This window comes from Eschrichtius robustus, chromosome 9 (genome assembly GCF_028021215.1).
Source record: "Eschrichtius robustus isolate mEscRob2 chromosome 9, mEscRob2.pri, whole genome shotgun sequence".
NCBI classification, from domain to species: Eukaryota; Metazoa; Chordata; class Mammalia; order Artiodactyla; family Eschrichtiidae; genus Eschrichtius; species Eschrichtius robustus.
The window spans coordinates 38,129,904-38,148,376 of record NC_090832.1 but is presented as its reverse complement, the minus strand read 5'-3'; the positions used below and the strand labels follow the sequence as shown (position 1 = coordinate 38,148,376).

Below are 18,473 nucleotides of genomic sequence, written 5' to 3'. Positions count from 1 at the left end.
TCATAGTTTATACACGTTTCCCGTCTTCTTTCCTTGAGCTCAGACTATATACCCTTTTATGATTTTTGTATAAGAATCATCTCTTTTCTAATCTACCTCTTTCATTTGACTTGAATTCAGGGAGAATTTATCATTGGTCTTTGTATCCTCAGTGTCCTTCTAGCATGTTTCCTTCTAGGGACTTAATAAGTTTTGGTTAACTGAATGCTCAGAACTGTGTCTTGGTAAGAAAATTTTGTCATTGATGAAGAAAACACACCGAATAGACAACAGAATAAAATTAGAGATAATAACTAGAGGTCACTAAAGTGGGAGAGCATGAGAGGATAAAATAAGAAGGTGAAAGGATAAATGGAAAGAAGATGCCAAAGAGAAGCTGATTAGATGGGACAGAGGTATGAAAACTGATTTGAAGATGACCCTAGATAACTTGGGGAAAGGCTACATGTTATCAAACATTGGGTTGATCTTGCTAAAGGAAGATAAGCGTTCTCTTTTAAATGTGTTGTAGTTGATATATCTACTGGGGCATCGTTTTTTTCAGATGGCTAGAAACCACAACCATTCCCTCTTAAAACAGAAATGTGGACTACTATTTCTTTTGTCTAAAAACCAAAAAAATGATCCCTAAGCAAGTTTGAGCTGTAGTACTATAAGAGTCCATTACAGTGAGGAAAAAAATCAAACTAGAGATAAATGTACATCTTATCCTGTTCCTTAGAAAGAAACAATATCTAGTATTTTCCACTAATCTTAAGATTTGGTGTTCAAAAGTTCAAGTTCTATTTAAATCTTACTCAGTTGATTCAAAATTAATTATGTTATTTTTCTTGCTTTTCTACAGTATGCTGTCTGGCTAGTCCTCTGGGTTACGTGGAATGTGTTTGTTATCTGCTTCTATTTGGAGGCTGGGGACCTCTCAAAGGTAATTTGCCATCTGATTTGCCTGAGTCATCAGTTGTGTGTTAACAAGCCTCTTCCTAAGTAAGGCAGAGTCTCACCCTACTCTTGTCACTTAGATGCGCCTCGAATGAAGGTAAATTGAAAGATGTCCTCATCTATCTCTCTGCGTTTCTACCATCAAAGAAACACTTCAGTGTGTCACAAAAATGTCATTTTATTATTTTAAGCAAAACTAAATGAAATATTGATTATTACGGTGACCATACTGTGTACTTTTAAAACATTGACTTGTAAGAGATTTCTGAAGCAGAGTAGGAAGTTTTTCAGAGATAAAATCTTGAAGATTTTTGAAATCACTTAGTTGGCTTATTACTCTGATAAAGACTTTCCTGATTGGACCCAAATAGCAATGTAATAATTCAAATAATTAATGGGTTTTAGTCGAATAAAACTGTTACCAGAGGGATATAATTTATTACATAAATGAATAAAATAGACATTTTATTCTAAAATAATCTAGGAAGGACTTAAAATACTTACATTTTCATTTAGGTTTCTTTATTTTGTGCTGTCCTTGTATGAGTGTTTGTATGTATGTGTGTTTGCATGTGTCTTGCTATTATATTTCTAACATAAATGCCTTACTATTGAAATAATGCAGTTTGTAGATCTCTAAAACCAACATCCTTCTTCTTTTGGAATGCAATTAACAGCAAATAAGTCAAATGAGATAATCCATTCAAAGTAGTAGTAAATCTTGCTTGAGACACTTGAGAGAGTTGTAAACTTGTACTTCTTCATATTAACTTTAAAAGATAGAGATTGTAAAATGTTCTTTTACCTCTCTATCCCTTAGATCAGAAAGACCCTGCAAAGATGTTGACATTTTTAAAACCCAGAGATGATAACCTGCTTTCAAAGGCTAAAAGAGCTAAAAAGTCGCCAGGAACTACCTTTGCAGGGCTATATATCTTGGTGGGTGGGGGATGGGGTGATGGTAATACACATTTATAATCTAGCATACAGGAGTTTCCCAAAGCACTCTGAGCATTTTCAAGTATGTTTATTTATTATTTAACTATGATATTGAGTATAAATAATCTTGACTTTTTTTTCAATTTCAAATGATGAAAGATAAAATAAGAGGGTGACGTTATCATATGAAATAGACCCAAGGCTTCTGGAACCTGTAGTTTTATGAGCAGATTTTGGACAAGTCCTCATTGTGGACCTCGGCAGTGTCTGCCCTGGTGGGTGGCATTTCTGTATTCTTGCCGGTCATCATACTCCACACTCTCAGCAGGAGGCAGTCCTTTCCTGAACATGCCGTGACCAATGAAAAGGAATTGTTCAGGTGGCTCTAGGAAAGACACTTCATTTTCTGCTTAAAGCTCACATTCCCAGGACTTGAATTCCTTACCCAATTTATATATCTCTGCTGTATAATCCACTTTGTTCAAAGAGATTCCTCACTAAAATGACTTTTAATGATATTTTCAATTTTAAATAATCACCTTAATAATTGGAGGACAGGTATTCAGGCATATTGGCTGAGTAAGATGATCTAGCAGATCAGAGTTTGTTTAATATTAAAAAAAAAGAGGGAGAAATCTGAGTCAAGCTGGCTGCACAAATGTGTAATTTTTCTCACTGCTCCATGTGATGACTGCAGACACAAAATAAAGCTTGTGATCCCATGACCTTGGACATGGGCATTGAAACCATAACGAGGACACATCCTAAAACATTAGAGTTCAAGAGAGTTGCAACCCAAATGACTAAGAATTCTTCTAATGCACACAGGCAGGTAATGACTATCCCATGGCAGTGAAGCAGTTAATAATATTTCCTTTTCTTTTCATCTTATAAGCCAAGGCTAGACTCTGCAGAGCACATGAAAATTTAATAATTTCCTTTTAACAAATAATCTAAAGGAAAACCATAAAGGGCAAAGTTATATTGTTATCTGTACTGGGATTTTCCTCCCTTTCCTGCTCAAAGGGTTTGAGAAAGGTATATTTATGCCATTTAATTCTTTAGCTTCTGCAGCTGCCTCACATTCTTCAAGTAACAGAGTGCCAGAAATAAGCAATGGTGATTGAAAAATGTACAGATATATGAAAGCTCAAAAATGGGACTCCTGAAACTGCTGATAATACTTCGGTTACAGAATATAAACCACTTTTTTCCCTCACCTCACCCAAAAAATAAAATAATTTGACCATATGAATGGGTCAGTTTGTTTGAGGCTGAGGGATAAATATGGGAAACAGAAGCAGGGAAGAAATTCTGTGATCTTTATATATGTGAGAGAAGTGTGTTTGTTTCCATAAAACATTTTGTAAAGAATTGATTTCTTCGTAATGAATATCGGCAAGAAATGATAAAAAGTGGTAAAATATTAAGGCAAACTTGAGTTACCCGTTAGAGTTTAGAATTTTTTGTTGTCCTTTTCCAGTGTCTTTTCTGCTTTTTCTGCTAAACTATCTGCCATGTACTTATGAGAGAAATAGATATTAGCATCATTAACGAAGCCAGTGTGGACCTTCAGGAATGAAACGGCTTAATTACAATAATATGGTACACAGGACTGACCTGGTTGATATTCAGTTTTCTTTGTACCCATAATTGTATAGATAATATATTTTTCATCAAAAATTCTGTGTAAATCCAACATTATTATTAAAATATTTATTAATATATTTTAATGATTATCCCTGTGAGATTCAAGGAAAAATAAAACTAATCAACCAGAGAAATTTCTTTTTAAAAATTTTATCTCAATGATATTAATAAAATATTGGGAATGTCATATAAATTAGCACATAATATGGTAGGAACAAATAAACATATACATTGCATAATAACTATTTCCACACTATTTATATTAATGCTTTAGATATTAGTGTTATAACTAAATATCCTGAAACATCCTATAGTTTCTTACTTTCTGGGGTGATATTTTAATAGGTGTTCTGTTAATGAAACAGAGATAACATTAAATGAAACAGAGATAACATTAATTTGTAACCCAAAGTGTTTGCTAACTTTGTAGGCAACTGCCTTTGAGCATTAAATGTGACCTGGACTACTGGATTAATAGTTTTGAGAATTCCTGATGTAAATAGTCTTACTGTGTTGTTGGATTATTCTGGTCAATTGTGATTTTCTTGCTCACAGATCAAATAGAAATGCAAACTAATCCCAGTTATTAACTGAATTGAGTTATTTTGAAAAGAGAAGAGATCTGTTTGTTCTGTAGTTAACTTCAAAGTGCACTGTTAGAAGGAAAACACATATAATATGGTAATTCACCTATTAGATTCATCACCTGGGAAAATGAACTTTATGAAATAGTTTTTGAATAGTTACACACAGGAAAAAAATTAGCGCTCTACTGCTATCTGCAAAAAACTGTATTCTGTTGGGTGTGTTATAATTGTAAACTACTCTTAGCTGAAATTATATCCTAACATTTTTCTTTATATGACTATTTTGAGGTCTCAGTTTCTACTTTCGTAATTTATGGGCACCATTAGTGAATGATGCACCACCTATCTTTAGAAATAAAATAATTAACTTACAGTTCATACAAGAGTAACCAAGGGATTATTTTACACTTAAAACAACCCAATTTGTTTGTATACTAGGGATGCAGGTATATAACCCTTGGGCTTCATTATATTATCAGAAACTTATCTTGTTAAACATGCTCTAGAGCAATTAATTATACCTAATGAATGCTTTTAATAGCAACGTCTAGAAAGCTGTCATGTTTTAATAAATTTGATAGTTGCTACTGAGATCTAGATATACATTGTCATTTAAAAATGTGGTATGTAAAAAAGCTATGTAAGAATGTGGCTTATTTATGAAGAGGAAATAGGCAGTCTACCTAAAAAAGAATTCAGAGTAATGATAGTAAAGATGATGCAAAATCTTGGAAACAGAATGAATAAAATACAAGAAACCTTTAACAAGGACTTAGAAGAACTAAAGAGCAAACAAACAACGATGAACAACACAATAAATGAAATTTAAAATTCTCTAGAAGGAATCAATAGCAGAATAACTGAGGCAGAAGAACCGATAAGTGACCTGGAAGATAAAATAGTGGAAATAAATACTGCAGAGCAGAATAAAGAAAAAAAAATGAAAAGAACTGAGGACAGTCTCAGAGACCTCTGGGACAACATTAAATGCACCAACATTCAAATTATAGGGGTCCCAGAAGAAGAAGAGAAAAAGAAAGGGACTGAGAAAATATTTGAAGAGATGATAGTCAAAAACTTCCCTAATATGGGAAAGGAAATAGTCAGTCAGGTCCAGGAAAGGCAGAGAGTCCCATACAGGATAAATCCAAGGAGAAACACACCAAAACACATATTAATCAAACTATCAAAAATTAAATACAGAGAAAAAATATTAAAAGCAGCATTGGAAAAACAACAAATAACATACAATGGAATCCCCATAAGATTAACAGATGATCTTTCAGCAGAAACTCCGCAAGCCAGAAAGGAGTGGCAAGACATATTTAAAGTGATGAAAGGGAAAGCCTACAACCAAGATTAGTCTACCCAGCAAGGATCTCATTCAGATTCAATGGAGAAATTAAAACCTTTACAGACAAGCAAAAGTTAAAAGAATTCAGCACCACGAAACCAGCTTTACAACAAATGCTAAAGGAACTTCTCTAAGCAAGAAACATAAGAGAAGGAAAAGACCTACAATAACAAACCCAAAACAATTAAGAAAATGTTAATAGGAACATACATATCGATAATTACCTTAAATGTAAATGGATTAAATGCTCCCACCAAAAGACATAGACTGGCTGAATGGATACAAAAACGAAACCCGTATATATGCTGTCTACAAGAGACCCACTTCAGACCTAGGGACACATACAGACTGAAAGTGAGGGGATGGAAAAAGATATTCCATGCAAATGGAAATCAAAAGAAAGCTGGAGTAGCAATTCTCCTATCAGACAAAAGAGACTTTAAAATAAAGACTATTACAAGAGACAAAGAAGGACACTACATACTGATCAAGGGATCAATCCAAGAAGAAGATATAACAATTGTAAATATTTATGCACCCAACATAGGAGCACCTCAATACATAAGGCAAATGCTAACAGCCATAAAAGGGGAAATCAACAGTAACACAGTCGTAGTAGGGGACTTTAACACCCCACTTTCACCAATGGACAGATCATCCAAAATGAAAATAAGTAAGGAAACACAAGCTTTAAGTGATACATTAAACAAGATGGACTTAATTGATATTTATAGGACATTCCATCCAAAAATGACAGAATACACTTTCTTCTCAAGTGCTCATGGAACAGTCTCCAGGATACATCATATCTTGGGTCACAAATCAAGCCTTGGTAAATTTAAGAAAATTGAAATCATATCAAGTATCTTTTCCAACCACAATGCTGAGAGACTAGATATCAATTACAGGAAAAAAATCTGTAAAAAATACAAATACATGGAGGCTAAACAATACACTACTAAATAACCAAGAGATCACTGAGGAAATCAAAGAGGAAATCAAAAAATACCTAGAAACAAATGAAAATGAAAACATGACGACCCATAACCTATGAGATACAGCAAAAGCAGTTCTAAGAGGGAAGTTTATAGCAATACAGTCCTACCTCAGGAAATAAAAAACATCTCAAATAAACTACCTAACCTTACACTTAAAGCAGTTAGAGAAAGAAGAACAAAAAAACCCCAAAGTTAGCAGAAGGAAAGAGATCAGAAAGATCAGATCAGAAATAAATGAAAAAGAAATGAAGGAAACAATAGCAAAGATCAATAAAACTAAAAGCTGGTTCTTTGGGAAGATAAACAAAATTGATAAACCATTAGCCAGACTCATCAAGAAAAAAAGAGAGAAGACTCAAATCAATAGAATTAGAAATGAAAAAGGAGACGTAAAAACTGGCACTGCAGAAATACAAAGGATCGTGAGAGATTACTACAAGCAACTATATACCAATAAAATGGACAACCTGGAAGAAATGGACAACTTCTTAGAAAAGCACAACCTTCCGAGACTGAACCAGGAAGAAATAGAGAATATAAGCAGACCAATCACAAGCACTGAAATTGAAACTGTGATTAAAAATCTTCCAAAAAACAAAAGCCCAGGACCAGATGGCTTCACAAACGAATTCTATCAAACATTTAGAGAAGAGCTAACACCTATCCTTCTCAAACTCTTCCAAAATATAGCAGAGGGAGGAACATTTTTCACAGAACTAGAACAAAAAAATTTCACAATTTGTGAGGAAATACAAAAGACCCCAAATAGCCAAAGCACTCTTGAGAAAGAAAAATGGAGCTGGAGGAATCAGGCTCCCTGCCTTCAGACTATGCTACAAAGCTACAGTAATCAAGACAGTATGGTACTGGCACAAAAATAGAAATATAGATCAATGGAACAGGATAAAAAGCCCAGAGATTTACCCACGCACATATGGTCACCTTGTCTTTGATAAAGGAGGCAAGAATATAAAATGGAGAAAAGACAACCTCTTCAATAAGTGGTGCTGGGAAAACTGGACAGCTACATGTAAAAGAATGAAATTAGAACACTCCCTAACACCATACACAAAAATAAACTCACAATGGATTAAAGACCTCAATGTAAGGCCAGATACTATCAAACTCTTAGAGGAAAACATAGGCAGAACACTCTATGACATAAATCACAGCAAGATCCTTTTTGACCCACCTCCTAGAGAAATGGAAATAAAAACAAAAATAAATGGGACCTAACGAAACTTAAAAGCTTTTACACAGCAAAGGAAACCACAAACAAGGCGAAATGACGACCCTCAGAATGGGAGAAAATATTTGCAAACGAAGCAACTGACAAAGGATTAATTTCCAAAATATACAAGCAGCTCATGCAGCTCAATATCCGAAAAACAACCCAATCCAAAAATGGAAAGAAGACTAAATAGACATTTCTCCAAAGAAGATATACAGATTGCCAACAAACACATGAAAGGATGCTCAACATCACTAATCATTAGAGAAATGCAAAGTAAAAGTACAATGAGGTATCACCTCACACCAGTAAGAATGGCCATCATCAAGAAATCTACAAACAATAAATGCTGGAGAGGCTGTGGAGAAAAGGGAACCCTCTTGCACAGATGCTGGGAATGTAAACTGATACAGCCACTATGGAGAACAGTATGGAGGTTCCTTAAAAAACTAAAAATAGAACTACCATATGACCCAATAATCCCACTACTGGGCATATACCCTGAGAAAACCATCATTCAAAAAGAGTCATGTACCACAATTATCATTGCAGGTCTATTTACAATAGCCAGGACACGGAAGCAACCTAAGTGTCCATCCAGAGATGAATGGATAAAGAAGATGTGGCACATATATACAATGGAATATTACTCAGCCATAAAAAGAAACGAAATTGAGTTATTTGTAGTGAGGTGGATAGACCTAGAGTCTGTCATACAGAGTGAAGTAAGTCAGAAAGAGAAAAACAAATACCATATGCTAACACATATATATGAAATCTTAAAAAAAAAAAAAAAGGTCCTGAAAAACCTAGGGACAGGAATAAAGATGCAGACGCAGATTATGGGCTTGAGGACACGGGGAGGGGGAAGGGTAAGCTGGGACGAAGTGAGAGAGTGGCATGGACATATATACACCACCAAATGTAAAATAGATAGCTAATGGGAAGTAGCCACATAGCACAGGGAGATCAACTCAGTGCTTTGTGACCACCTAGAGGGGTGGATAAGGAGGATGGGAGGGAGATGCAAGAGGGAGGAGATATGGGGATATATGTATATGTATAGCTGATTCACTTTGTTATAAAGCAGAAACTAACACACCATTGTAAAGCAATTATACTCCAGTAAACATGTTAAAAAAAAATGTGGCTTATTTAAGCTTTGAGAAATAAAATTGCTCTCTTGTAAACAAAAGAGACAGGAAGCGGATAAAACCTGTCATACAATGTAGGCAATGGGCAGAAATCCTTGAAACCATTTGCAAGTGCTGTGTGAAAAAATGTACTATTACAACAATCCCAGTTTTATTCCTTTTATTTAAAAAATGAATTATTCATTTTAAAAGGTATCTGATATTTGGATATTTTCAGCTCAGTGAAATCAATGCTTGTATCAAAATTTTCTTTTATGATTTCATATGAAAAAAGGTGGTATGGAGAGACATCTCTTATAATCTTTTTTTTTTTTATAAGATATCTTTTTTATTTTTTTAATTTTTATTTATTTATTTATGGCTGTGTTGGGTCTTCGTTTCTGTGCGAGGGCTTTCTCTAGTTGTGGCAAGCGGGCACCACTCTTCATCGCGGTGCGCGGGCCTCTTACTATCGCGGCCTCTCTTGTTGCGGACGGAGCACAGGCTCCAGACGCTCAGGCTCAGTAATTATGGCTCACGGGCCCAGCTGCTCCGCGGCATGTGGGATCTTCCCAGACCAGGGCTCGAACCCGTGTCCCCTGCATTGGCAGGCGGATTCTCAACCACTGCGCCACCAGGGAGGCCCTATAATCATTTTTAACTTGAATTAATGGTGCTCTTCAAAAAGTAAAGAAATCTGTACAATTATTAATAAACAAAGAATACCTGTGATAATAGATTTAAGACTAAATTTAACAAATAATCAAGAGGACAATTGATTGGATTCATATTTTTTTGTTTCTTTTCTTATTATAAAATGCATATAGTCTAAGAAAACTTCAATTAACTGTCATTAAATGAATTAGGAAAAAAAATGATTTCTCAAGCCTTCAAAATAGATTTTGCTTTTGGATGTAGGATAAATGTCCTACATGTTATTAAGAATTAAATATAATGTAAATTTCCCCCAAAATAGAAATGAACCAACCTTTTGTAATCTTGTCAAACTGTAACTGCCTCGGTCTCTTGTTTCCCTTAATAGTGCATTGAATTAAACTGCTTATTTTCTTCTTCAGTTCTCTTTTGTTTGCTTACTTGTTCCACTTCGTTTTAAGGCCCCTAAAATGAGGAGTCGGATCTTTGGACCTTTCTACTTCTCTGTTTACATTCTTTCACTTGAAAATGCAGTTCACTGTCATAATTTAAGCTATCATCTCTACACTTGTCTGCCAGATCTATATCTATATCTTCAGTCCTGACCTTGTTGCTAAGTTAAAGTCCCACATCTCCAACTTTCTGCTTGTGTCATGTCAATTCCATTGTCACCTTAAATGCAACATGTCCAAAAGGATTTATCATCCGCAAAGAATCCAACTTCCTTAATTCACTTCTTACTCAGAGAAGGAAAAAAAGGCAAAGTTTATTGCAAAATATGAATAAAAGAGGAAAAGAATTGTTTTGTGTTGGGGGAGGCTACAGAAATCTTTATAGATTGACCATGAGATGAAGTAAGAAATGCATATTTTTTATTATTTATAATTTGTGTGTATATTGTAAACTTTGGACAATAACAAATGAAAAATAGTAGAGCTGTGCTGAAGTAGTGATACTTTGGAAATGTAAGTGCCCCAAAGAGATGAATTGACCTTTAGAAGGTGCTGTACTCTGGGGGCATTTGCTAATTCTGGTTAGGGAAGGAGGCTACGAATCCAGGTTTTAAACCCATAGAAGGCTATTTCTGGGCTTTGTATAAATCAGCATAGTTTTAAGGGAAAGGGCCTCAGGCAGATGGACAAATTTCTTCTTAGGGCATTTGATGAATTCTTTATAAGGCTAAAGGCATAAATGGACAGACCGAAAAGCAGAGTTAAGTTGTTTGGCAGTCTTACAAAATGGAGACTGAAGATAGGAGAGGGCCTGTGCAGAATGAACTCAAGTTATAGTTGAGAAACATGGAGAACAAGCCAGGGTCAAAAGAGAGGCACACTAAACATTATGGGGGCTAAAATCCAGGCTCAGTTCAGCACAGTCCTTGATTGAAATGAGCTGATCAGCTACCATTTTATCTGTCTAGTTTAGGGAAAGGGAAAATATCTTACTAGAAAGATAGCATTAGCTTATACCATTTATTTATATGCATATCCAGCAATTGAAAATTCCTACACATGCCAAAAGAGAGGACCTCATTGCTGAAAGTGAAGGAAAAAATAGACAATTGAAACAGACCAACAGATGATTCAGATATTGTAATTACCTGATAAGGACTTAAAATGTTGAAGAAAATAATGGGAAAAACTGGAGATAATAGACTGAAAGATGAAGAATTTACCCTAAAAGGGTTGGGATCTATATAAAGAATCAAATGGAAATTCTAGAACTGAAAAGTATAACATTTAAAAGTAAGAACACATTAAGTGTGTTTGATGGTAGATTTAAAAGAGTAGAAGACAAGATTGGTGAACTGGAGGATGATGGGTCAATAGCAAATATCCAAAGTGAAGCACCGAGAGAGTTTGACAAAAACAAAAAGAAAAGAATGCAAATATTAAAAGGATGTCAGAAACATATGGGGCTCAGCTAAGATGCAATATATAAATAATTGAATTGCCAGGAGAAGAAAGACAGAATTGGACAGAAGCAATATCTGAAGTGATAGAGTATTTTCAAAACTGGTTAAATACATCAACCCACAGATTCAAGACGACTTTCAGATCTCAACTGGAGTAAATACCAAGAACACCACATCCAAATATAGAATAGTAGCACTGTTGAAAATTAAAATCCAAGAAGAAAAAAAAAAAAAAAACAGCCACCAAAGATAAAAGACCCATTACCTTCAAAGGAACAGCTAAAAGACTGACAATTGACCTTTCTACAGAAAGAGTGACTCTAGAAGGCAATTGAATGGCACCTTTAATGTGCTTTAAAAGTGACAACCTAGAATTCCATAACTTGCAAAAATATTCTTCAACAATAAAGGTGAAATAAAAGCATTTTCACGCAACAAGAACTAAAATAATTCATTAGTAGCAAACATACAGTAACAAATTCCTAACTGATGACATTTTTGTCTGTTCATCATCCATACTTTGCTTTTATGGATTAGATTACCCAGAACCTTTAAACAGAGCACAAAGAAGGTTCCTGGTTTCTGGCTTCCTTTTAACAGGGATCCCATTGTAGATTGTGATATGTGTGCATATGAAGATTTATTACTTAACACTGACTCTAACCACGGTATCAAGTAAAGCAAAAAACTGGATTACCCAGAGCTCTGGGGAGAATTTATGCTTAAATTCATCTTTTAATACTCAAATCATATATATTCTTCATTTGTGTGACAAAATTCTTTCCAGAAACCTTCCCATACCTTTGTCCGTGGTGGAGTTGACTAGACCATGAATGGCCATGCCTCTAATTTTACTTTATTTGCATACATTTTAAAAATTATAATTGAATTTCCAGAAGCCGAGGATCCTTATTCCCAGGGTAGCAGAAGTCTTATATGCTCCATGAAGCTGTCATTGAGAGCCACAAAGATATCTGAGAATTCCCACTTGGATTTCTGCCTTCTTTACTCTTGTGGTTAAAACAATGTAAACCATTTCACAATTTTGCTGTTTTCTCTAATATTTGAGTTGCTTTCTCTTTCTCTGCAAGAACTAGATGGCTCTAGTAAATTAGCTGCTCTAATTTGTACTTTCTTACTTTGATGTCTTTCCCTCTTGCTGATTTCCCCCTTCAGATGCCCCTGTGGGTGTCAAGAATCCCACACTTTATTTTGTGGGACTTAAAAGTGTCTTGGGTATTGAAACGAGGACCTTCCACATAGTGGAATCTCCATGAGCATAAGCAAAGTCTTGGGGCATGAGCAAACATTATTTCTGCTGGATGATTCACAGGCATCATGCATGTAAAATATCGGTAGACGGTCTTCCCACAGATCAATGAAAATAGTCAACCTGAGCTCCCTGGAAGAGCAGAATGGTCTCCAAGTATTGACTCCCCTGGGTCTCCATGCTGCTGGCAAAGTTCATTGTGACATCCTCAGAATGCTGACTCAGGTGCTGTCCACATTGACCAAGATCTGCTACTCATTCAAAGACACACACTGTTCTGTGACTGCAGCATCTCCGACTCTATTTTCTGTAGGTTTGGGCTTATACAGTCTTATCTGCTCTCTTTCTAATTTGTTATTAAGAAATACACTATGTGCAGTTTTCCTTACCCAGTCTTTGTTCAGTTAACCTTTTATTTTCTCATTAATCAAAAGCTTTGGTTTCAAAGCTATTATTTCTGATATGGAAGTCAAAAAAAAAAATTAAGCTCTAACTACTTTTTTCTTTTTGCATTCCTATTAAAACAATGGTAATTCTCTTTGAAGCAAGAAGGATGTCCCTGACTCACTAGGTAAAGTCTACAAAAGTTAAGTATGAAAAATAAAAGCACAGAGATTAATATTTCAAGAGAGTATCCTGCTGGAAATAAAAGAAAGAAGATACAAACCTGGTCTAAGCCAGTGCCATCCTGTTTCTCTTCAAAGCCTAGTCAGAAATCATTCTAGAACAGCAATTTTTATTCTATGCCAAAGTAAAGCAGCTATACTTTTTATAGGTTTGTTATTCACAGAGCCATGTAAAAAATGAAAGAATATGTTTCCATTAAGAGTTCCATGGCTTTAAATTTAGAAATATTTGAATTTTTGGTAAGAACAATGAAAACCACTGTATATTTTTTTAAAACCTTGAAATAATTTGTCTAGATTACAGTGATCTCATATTAAGTGGGCTCTTAGATCCTGAAATATTGGCAGAATTTACTTGAGAATTATGTCCACTTCAGCATGGTACACCCCAGCCCCTCGTGTGTTCTCAGTCTGTGAGAACCTTATCAAAATCCCCCTCTCCACTCTGAACCATCATCCTAACATGACCCCTGGAACTCATTTGGCAACTAAATTGGGATTGGCAGTTGCCAAATTAGCTTTGGAGGGCAGAATGTCAATCTCTTTGTCTGTGAATTCACTCAGAGACAATTGATGCTTTGATGAACTGTGGGAGATTATATAAAGATACAACTCAAAGGATATTAAATAGTGAAATGAATCAATTTTTTCTGCTTCTAGCATCCAGGGTTATTTGGCCAGAGAGAGCAAGTAAGTGACTATATTCCATGCTTTTCATATGGTAACAAACCTCCTCTATTCTGTCCTATAGTTAAAATTTACATGGAAAATTCAGTTGAAGTAGTAGTTCAGTTCACTATAGGTAACCAGGGAGCAATGTTTAGTAAATACTGTTATTAAATGTAAAGCAATACAAAGAAAACTAGACTATTTAAATCTCTTTCCTGACTGAGAACTGCATGAAGAAATTTTGAAGTTGCTTTTCATTCCAACATAGCACTCAAAGTGCTACTTCCCCTCCTCCTCTTTAAAAGTTTGTTTTCGACATTTAAAAAAGCAAAATGTGTACACAGCCTGATGCATCCAGAAAAGCAGCTTAGAAGGGTAAAAAGAGGAGGATGACTCACTAATAAACAGCCATTTATAGAATTATAATTACTTTTTTTTCCCCCTTCATTAGCACATGTAACCTGCTAGAGGAATGAGTCTAATGGTAATTGTAGGACTCTAGGGTTTTCACGCTCATAGGTAGTGTAATATATAAAACTGAAGTAATTAGGAGGTATTTCAAAAAATGTCATCTTTTTCATAGGCATTTTATAAAAACTAGGCATTTTGTAGTGAAGTAGCTGCATTGATACCATAGGGACACTCTGTCCCTTTTCCACTCTGCCAGAAAAATCTCTAGTGACAGGTCCTCAAATCTTTTATTTGAATCACAAGTGAGAATGAGTTTGGTGCTCTCAATTAGTCCCAAGAGGGGAACCAATATCACACAATTTGGCACAATCTGCAATTGCTCCTGAAGAGAGCTGTAGCTAGCCAGCCACTCCGAGGGGCTGTGGCCCTCCTCGGCGTGTGCCTGGTACACCAGATTCATCAGGCAGCCTGCAAAATGGATGGACTTGAGCTTTTGCACTCTGATTTTATGAGCACTAAAATTAATCCATTAAGCATTTTGTACATCCAGACCCCCTACGACTCACTTTTTAACATATTTATATAGTACGTTAACTGTGGCATCATAGTGTGAGGCATAATGAGTCCAATTCTTGTTCTTTGCTTCCTGTTTCCTTCTTCTCAATGAAAAAAAAAAGCTGAGTTTAATATTGCCAAATAACCAAATAATTAGTACTGCTGGGTATTTTTTTCTCTTAAGTTATTCTTCAGAAAATGTAAAGCCAGAAGCACAGTTTTGAAAACAAAGATAGCTGAATTTTATCTAATAGACACAACGAATGTGGATGAACAGTGTTAAAACCATAAAGTATTAATTGCTTATGAAATAATAAGAAAAGACTATTTCACTGCAGTCTTCTAACCCTGGAAAGATGGGTCCTCAGTCTGTGACTAATTCCATCGTTTATTAAGAATTCAAGTTGTAGCAGTTTTATGTGTTTCTTTTAGAAAAGTGAGAAAGGGGGGCTTCCCTGGTGGCGCAGTGGTTGAGAATCTGCCTGCCAATGCAGGGGACACGGGTTCGAGCCCTGGTCTGGGAAGATCCCACATGCCGCAGAGCAACTAGGCCCGTGAGCCACAATTACTGAGCCTGCGCGTCTGGAGCCTGTGCTCCGCAACAAGAGGCCGCGATAGTGAGAGGCCTGCGCACCGCGATGAAGAGTGGTCCCCACTTGCCACAACTAGAGAAAGCCCTCGCACAGAAACAAAGACCCAACACAGCCATAAATAAATAAAAAATAAATAAATAAATAAAATTTTTAAAAAAAATTTAATTCTAGAAAAGTGAGAAAGGAAAAAAATACATCATAAATGTGATTTATCAGGGTTATAACATTTTCCAGGTTTAGATCACTTTCCTGGTTATAAGCATTTTATTTTCTGAATGATTCCATCCTCTTGAGTATTGCATAAGATCAAATTTCTCTACAGGGACACAAGTGACATGATCCCATTTGGAAAATGTTATCAAATAGTCAAGCTAAAATACAAATGGAACACAAACCCTAGTATTTTCCCTGATAACTATGGAATTACTAAATCTGAAGACATATGAAGATTGAAAAAGGAGGGGAAGAAAATAATTGCATATTCAGAAAAAAGGAGAAAATGGAATTTATTTGTACTGACAAAGTAATGTAAATGATTATACGAAGTATTATTAATGAAAGAAATTTGGCTTCAGAATTTCATATTCTCATAGTACTTTGTAATCTAAATCATTATTTGACCATATTTCGACCAGCTTTCAAGTTATATTCTCCCAGAATGTGTTAGAAGCAAAAACAACATGAAAAGACAAGACTTGGAGCAGCATATGCAAGCAATCTGTCTGCCACATCTCTCACCCCTCAGAGCTCCGGGGTCTGTTGGATCTGCGATTATTTTTCCTGCAGCTGTCCACTTACTGGAGAGGTGCCCTTCCCAGAGAGAGGAAAGCCAGTCTTTCAAACTCACTAGAATTGCTGTCCTCAGGATTTTTAATGATTTTTTTGCTTGTCTTAATTGCTAAACTGCCTTAAAAGAGAGGAACCTCAAGTTTACTTCAAACTGAAATGAGGAAAACACACATACATTTTGGAAAATGTTAAAAAAAAATATGCTAATATGAATAAAAACAAATCCCCATATGTAGTGACTTTACATTAATTTTTTTCTCTATCTTCAGAGTATAACCTCAATTTATATGTCAAAATTACACACATCTAAATCACTGGCAAATATTATTCTTTATCATTATCCTAACTGTTATTCAGTTTTTAATTTCTATATCTTAAAATAATAGTGAGGACATGGATGCAACCTAAGTGTCCATCAACAGATGAATGGATAAAGAAGATGTGGCACATATATACAATGGAATATTACTCAGCCATAAAAAGAAACGAAATTGAGTTATTTGTAGTGAGATGGATGGACCTAGAGTCTGTCATACAGAGTGAAGTAAGTCAGAAAGAGAAAAACAAATATCATATGCTAGCACATATGTATGGAATCTAAAAAAAAAAAAAAAAATGGTTCTGAAGAACCTATGGGTGAGATTGCTTCAAGATGGTGGAGTAGAAGGACACGCTCTCACTCCCTCTTGCGAGAGCACCGGAATCACAACTAACTGCTGAACAGTCATCGACAGGAAGACACTGGAACTCACCAAAAAAGATACCCCACATCCAAAGACAAAGGAGAAGCCACAGTGAGACAGTAGGAGGGGGTCAATCACAATAAAATCAAATACCATAACTGCTGGGTTGATGACTCACAAACTGGAGAACACTTATACCACAGAAGTCCACCCACTGGAGTGAAGGTTCTGAGCCCCACGACAGGCTTCCGAACCTGGGGGTCTGGCAATGGGAGGAGGAATTCCTAGAGAATCAGACTTTGAAGGCTAGCAGGATTTGATTGCAGGACTTCAACAGGACTGGGGGAAACAGAGACTCCACTCTTGGAGGGCACACGCAAAGTAGTGTGCACATTGGGACCCAGGGAAAGGAGCAGTGACACCATAGGAGACTGAACCAGACCTACCTGCTAGTGTTGGAGGATCTCCTGCAGAGGTGGGAGGTGGCTGTGCCTCATCATGAGGACAAAGACACTGGAAGCAGAAGTTCTGGGAAGTACTCCTTGGCGTGAGCCCTCTCAAAGTCCGCCATTAGCCCCACCAAAGAGCCCTGGTAGGCTCCAGTGTTGGGTTGCCTCAGGCCAAACAACCAACAGGGAGGGAACCCAGCCCCACCCATCAGCAGACAAGCGGATTAAAGTTTTACTGACCTCTGCTCACCAGAGCAACAGCCAGCTCTACCCACCACCAGTCCCTCCCATCAGGAAACTTGCATAAGGCTCTTAGATAGCCTCATCCACCAGAGGGCAGACAGCAGAAGCAAGAATAACTACAATCCTGCAGCCTGTGGAACAAAAACCACATTCACAGAAAGATAGACAAGATGAAAAGGCAGAGGGCTATGTACCAGATGAAGGAACAAGATAAAACGCCAGAAAAGCAACTAAATGAAATGGAGATAGGCAATCTTCCAGAAAAAGAATTCAGAATAATGATAGTGAAGCCAATCCAGGACCTCAGAAAAAGATTGGAGGCAAAGATCAAGAAGATGCAAGAAATGTTTAACAAAGATCTAGAATAATTAAAGAACAAACAGAGATGAAAATACACTAACTGAAATGAAAAATACCCCAGAAGGAATCAATTGCAGAATAACTGAGGCAGAAGAACAGGAAGACAGAATGACGGAATTCACTGCTGTGGGACAGAATAAAGAAAAAAGAATGAAAAGAAATGAAGACAGCCTTAGAGACCTCTGGGACAACATTAAATGCAACAACATTCACATTATAGGGGTCCCAGAAGGAGAAGAGAGAGAGAAAGGACCAGAGAAAATATTTGAAGAGATTATAGTCAAAAACTTCCCTAACATGGGAAAGGAAATAGCCACCCAAGTCCAGGAAGGGCAGAGGGTCCCATACAGGATAAACCCAAGGAGAAACACTCCGAGAAACATAGTAATCAAATTGGCAAAAATTAAAGACAAAGAAAAATTATT

At 36.1% G+C, this 18,473-nt stretch overlaps 1 protein-coding gene across 1 annotated transcript in view; it reads left to right on the top strand.

The window, feature by feature from the left end:
* The first annotated feature begins 850 nt into the window (after positions 1-850).
* The window catches only part of NKAIN2 (sodium/potassium transporting ATPase interacting 2), a 437,604-nt gene continuing 419,981 nt past the window's right edge, over positions 851-18,473 (top strand). The window contains exon 1 of the mRNA XM_068551153.1: positions 851-925. The gene's annotated coding sequence lies outside the window, so the exon portion shown is untranslated. The remainder of the gene's footprint in view (positions 926-18,473) is intronic.